Raw genomic sequence first — 5,889 nt, 5'->3', positions numbered from 1 at the left:
TGAAAATGCTCAGAGAACTTTCCTGTTCAAGGTTCCATTTTCCTCTGACTGATATTGCAAACTGAGCGTTTTATTTGGTTTTGTTTGATTTAATTTTCTGAGTACCTCACGCAGTTCTACCGTCATAACATGTCCTTGTGGACACACTGCGTGGTTCGCTTGCAGTTTGGAAAATTCTACTATTTGTGGTAATTGTGGTTCCCGAAGGCGTGAGCCAGGTGGGAAACCCGCCGTGCTCACTGAAGGCCAGTACACATGGTCCCCGTTCATCACAGGTTAGACAGGTGGTCTTTGTTCTGTCACTGTCACTCTGTAACTCTAGCTTGCATCAGTCCTGCCTGGAAGTCAGGGTCCTTCCCGGTCTTCAGGTGAGAAATCCAAGGCCCCGAGAGAGTCCATAACCCGCCTGGAGCCAGACAGCCGGATATGGATGCCAGCCCTGCAGCCGGGGTCCAGAGCTTCTCGGCCACCGGCTGCCTGTCCACAGAGGGTCATCATCTCAACAGCACTCTGTATGTACAAAACCTAATCTTGGCCTTTTGGATTTGCCAGATTTTTGAAGCAATGTTTTTAAAGGAAATTAGCAAACACATATTTACAGAAATATATAAACTACACTTCAATTTTTTCACGTGTTAAATAATAATCTCTGAAGCCAATTACATTAAATGTGTCTATTAAAACATTTAAAGCTAAGATACTTGTTCTAAACAATTAGACTTAAAATTATGAATACTGTGTGTTTGATCTCAGGAGATTCCAATTTTCTGTTTCCTCTAGGGGGAAAAGGGCCAATGGAAGAAACTGTATATTCTCTTCAGTGGCAATTCTGGATGTTTATTGGCACTGTTATTGGATATTGACCCTCAAGGTCCATGCCTCAGTGGTGGTTATCTGGAAGGTGTGTGTTTAGCTGTGAAGTAATTGAATTGGTTCTGCTGTCTATGATCAGATGCTTAGGACTTCCAACTGGACCAGCCGTGGGAGGGATGGTGCACTCTGAGGGGAAATGACCAAAGGGGGCCACTAACCCTCACCCCTGGACCACAGCATCTGGAAATGGTAAGTGCATGTGTGGGCAGTGTGGAGTGAAAGAGCAGAAGCACCTAGTAAATAATTTAGAACTAGGTGAGGATTTTATTTTTGGTTTGAACATCATAGGTTAGACCATCATAGGTGGTCTTTGTTTGTTCATCCATCCATCCATCCACCCACCCATCCATCCATCCATCTTCTTTTCCACCCACCTACCCACTCACCCATCTTTCTATCCATCTTTCCACCCATCCGTCCACTCACCCATCATCCATCTATCCATCCGTCCATCCGTCTGTTTGTCAGACCATCTGCTCGTCCATCCGTCCAATAGTGACTACATGCCTTCTGTGTGCTAGCACAGTTTAATTGTTGATGTTGTGGAGAGAAGTTTGCAGTCTGGTGCAGGAGAAGGCAACAGTGCATAAGGCTTCAGCAGGTTCTAGGCTGTGAAGAAAACCAGAAGCATTAGTGGTGGAGTTCAGTGGTCGATGGTCAAGCAGTCATGGGAATTCTTTGCGAGGCAGACGGAATTCAGATCTGTAGAAGCCAGGCTGGCACAGGCCTTGGCAGAGGCATGCCAGGCAGAGACAGGGAAGATTCTGAGACTTGGGGCTTCTCGTGCTCCCCGAACACAGGGGGCTTGGCCCATGTGGTCATGAGGGGTTGGTGGCAGAGTGAGATCAGAAAGTCAGGCAGGGATCAGGCCAAGCAGGCTTTGGGACAGGAGTGTTTGGGTTTCGTTCCAAATCAAGAGAGGGCCCTTTGGTGGGTTTAGGTCTCTTGCTTAAAATCGAGCTGATTTCCACGTCCAGAGCCACACTGACCGCAGCTGGAGGAACCTTTGTCAGGGGCTGGTTTGCCAGTGGTGAGACCAGCTCAGAAACTCCTCTTTAATTGCTCCCTGGTGTTCACTCAGCCTTGGAGTAATGCTGAAAGGCACTCAGTCTATAGACTCGCTCCACACTTAAGGTTTTGGCAATAGCTGTGGGAACAGGTGCTCTGGCTGATGTTGTGGAATATCACCACTGACCCGTGCTCTCCTCAAGGAGAGGGCAGGTCACAGATCCCAGCCACCTTACCTTGGGCACCTTCCCAAGCAAGCACCTGTCAGGTGTGCTAACCTCTGTGGGATTGCAGTTTCTCCACACAATGCAAGTGGTTCTGCGGAAGCAGGCCTCGCCGCTGATTTACACGCAGGGCCACCTGGTTTCATCACTGGGAGGTAAACTCAATCCCGTGTGATCACAAAAGGTGAAGGGATCACTTACCTGCTTGGGAGGAGGACAGCGCATTCCAAGCCTGCAAGTAGAGGTTGGGCGGCTGGAGAGATGAGGCCGGCCACCCACGGACTTCCTCCTTCCTTACAGAGTGGAAGGCAAATAAAAGGCACCTTTTAGAAAGGCACAGGACTATAATTTTAGGTAAGTCTGTGTTGGGAAACAAACAGTAGAAAACAGTTTGTGAAAAACTACCCAGGCAGAAAAGTGACCTTTCTGAGATGGAGTCCTGCCTCCCTCAGGAAATGCAGTCTGGGAAGCCCGAGTCTGGGGGTGGATGCGTCTTGGCTGTGGGCCTCCAGGGCCTGCACCTGGCATGGTATGGTGTGGGCAGTTGCAGGCAGTTGGAAACTGACCTCAGGCTCATGATGCCTAAGCCGGGTGGGGGGCCGGGTAACTGCGCCCGGCCCAGAACTGCACAGATGACCTGGATGCGCCCTGGCCTTGGTCGGGGACTCACGGTGACTGGAGCTCCTCCCCAGCTCTGCAGTCAGGCCCTGCAGATGCGACTTGCTCTGGCTGATCAGGCAGGAAAGTGAGCAGTGACTCTCCACCGGGGTTCAGCGTCCCCTCGGCTCTGAGCTGCTCCTGCACGCCAGGAGGAGACTGGGCAGCCCAGGCAGAGTCAACAATGCAAACTCAGGCACAGCTGTCAAAGGCCAGGAGACAGCGGCACTGTCCTCAGCCGGGGCCACCCTCTGCTGTGTCCCTGCCTAGGTCCTGACCCTTGGACCTTGGAGCTCGGCTGTGGCTGGAGACGGGGTCTTTAGAGGTAATTAAGTTGAAATGTGGTCCTCAGAGTGAGTCCTGGTCCTCCAGGACTGGGCTCCTTAAGAAGAGATGGGGACACTGGTGGGCCTAGAGGGAAGATGCATGGGGACACAGGGAGAAGACAGTGTCCACCAGCCCAGGGAGGCTTCTGGGGGACCAGCCCCCGGACACCCTGATTGTGGATTCTGGCACAGAACTGTGAGACGCAGATTTCTGTTGTGTGAACCTTACCCTTGCTGTGGGACTCGCTGATGGAAAGCCAGGGCCTACCCAAGACTCCTTCCTCACCGGCCCACACTTCCTGTCCATGGTGCCATCCCCCTGTGTCCCTGACCTGGCTGCCTGGTGCTCCTGTCCTGGGCAGCTTGGGAGGCAGTGCAGCACAGTACAGCAACCACTTCCAGTGGTTATCAGGACAGCAGTGACAGCTGCTGCTCCCCGGGTGCCTGGGACAGGTCACCTGTCTCTCCTGCGTGTCAGGACACGTGTGGGTTCCCCATGACATCAGCCGGCACGTGCAGCCGGGCGCTCCCCTCAGGGCCATCTCTTCCCCACAGCAAGGTGCGAACGTGCCAGGACCCTCTGCCTCATCTTCCTGTCCCTGTGGGGTGGAAGGGGACACTGGCACCCTACGGGTCCGTAGAGTGTGCAGTACAGGCAGATGTCAACTCAGGGCCCGAGGGTCACAGGCTACCAGAATGTGCACTGGCTATAAAGTCCCTGAAGTGTAGAAAGAAAACCAAAGTGACGTTTCTGTGGTCTAATAAGTGTTAGTATAAATCTTCCCACGTCTCCCTCTCCCCACCCTGGAACGACGTCTCTTGGTTCTGTCCCGCAGGTGCCCAGCAGCTGTCTGAGCAGTGGAGGCCGGGCAGGGACCCGGCTGGGCAGCCCTCGGCGGGAAGCTGCCCCACTGGCAAAGACAGACCCGCGTCGTTCAGGACGAGTCGCGGCCCCCGAGAGAGCGCGTATCCTTCCATGACTTTGCCGGGCCCCGTTTGTGTTTGTCCTGTGTCTGCCCCTTCGTACACAGTGCACGTTTTCCCGTGTGATCATTTGTCTCATAAAATATTTATTTGTGTGTTAGTGGGGATCGAACCCGGGGCCTTCACACCGAGCTACGTCCCCAGCCGTTTTCTAAGAAAACCTTTACAGTTGTGAGACAGGGTCTCGCTAAGTTACTAAGCTGCCCAGGCTGGGCTTGAAGTGTGCACCTCAGCCTCCCGGAGGCTGGGATCAGGGTTCGGGGCCCGGTGCTCAGCTCGTCTTTCCGTTGCCAGATGCCGGCTCTTTATAATTCATGGGGTTGGCTGTTCATTATCACAGCCACGCTGTAGCAAGGCCATTTTCCTGTTCGTCACTTTTTAAAATTCTGCTGCGGCATTTCTCTGCTGAGGTAAACATATACAAATGTGAGCGTGTCCGGCACTGTCAGTGTCTCCCACGTGGTGCCGGGGATTGTGGGCGTCCTCGCTCTGGGAAAAGTCAATCAGCTCGTGCATTTCTCTTCAGTCCTGTGATTCTCGTTAAGTTTAAACCACAGACTCACAGGAATTCACGTTGATGGCAGCCAGAGAGGTGAGGCTTGGGTTGGCTTTCCTCAAGCGCATCCAGTGATTTATAAATATTTCACTGCATAATTTGTATTTCTCCACTGACTCAGAACACTGCATTTAGCATTTGCTAAATTTGGACTTGAATTGAAAATCTCTATTTTGTCCAAGTTCTGTGTCTTCTCCGTGGTAACACCTTTAACGAGCTGGTGTGATCATCTGCGGGTCTAGTTCTTGATCATCACCCTTCTTTTTCAGCATTTCCTGGGCCATTCTTTATGCTTATGAATGAAATATTGCTTTGTCTGTTCTAAACAAAATCAGGAGCCTCTCCTCCTCACAGAAGGGAAAAAGAAAAAGGACCAAAAAGGGAATTCTACTCATATTTGAATTTATGAAATTGGGGTTGCATTAAACCCTTAGGTATTTAAGAAGAACTAATAAATTTCAATACAGAATCTTTCTACTCGAGACCACGAGAGTTTTTATTTTAAAGAGAATAATAGAAAAAGAACAATAGCAAAATACCAACAGCTTAGACAAAAACAAAGCAAAAACAATACAAATGATACAGGGTTTCAGAACAAGATGATAGGAATTAACAGTGATTGCTATATTACATATTGTTATCTTCAATGAAGTTGCTCAGATTACCAGATATAAGAATGCAAGATCAATCAAACCATTAAAGAGAATAAAAAATGAAAAGAAGGAAACATTAGAAATGATACAAAGTTTCACTAGAAAGAAGGTAGGAATTCACCAGTGGTTGTTATATTGCATTTTGTTGTCTTCAAATTAATTGTTCAGATTACCAGATATACAACTGGGATGAGGGAAAGGAGAAAAACAAAGGAAGAACGAAGGAAGGGAAAATATATAGAAGGAAAACTGAGATAACTGTACTGCTGATGTCTGATGGTTTATTGAAAGGAGCAGTTAATGCCTAATTTTTTAGGGACACAGGAACATGATACATATCTATCTCTATTCAGAAAAATATAAATATCTATCTATCTCTATATATGATTTTTTTTTTTTTTTGTCTTTTTGAGATGGTTTCGTGATGCAGTTCAGGCTGGCTTTGAGCTCACTTTGTAGCCCAGGCTGGTCTTGAACTCACAACGATCCTCCTGCCTCAGTGTCCCGAGTGCTGGGATTATAGGCGTGCACTGCCACGCCTGGCCAGATATTTTTTGAATCATAAAAATCATTTGAATAGTTTTTAGTTGATTTTTTTGTTTTGTTTT

The sequence above is a fragment of the Chinchilla lanigera genome, unplaced genomic scaffold, assembly GCF_000276665.1.
Source record: "Chinchilla lanigera isolate Chin_1 unplaced genomic scaffold, ChiLan1.0 scaffold00069, whole genome shotgun sequence".
NCBI lineage: Eukaryota > Metazoa > Chordata > Mammalia > Rodentia > Chinchillidae > Chinchilla > Chinchilla lanigera.
Note: the sequence above shows the minus strand (reverse complement) of the source record.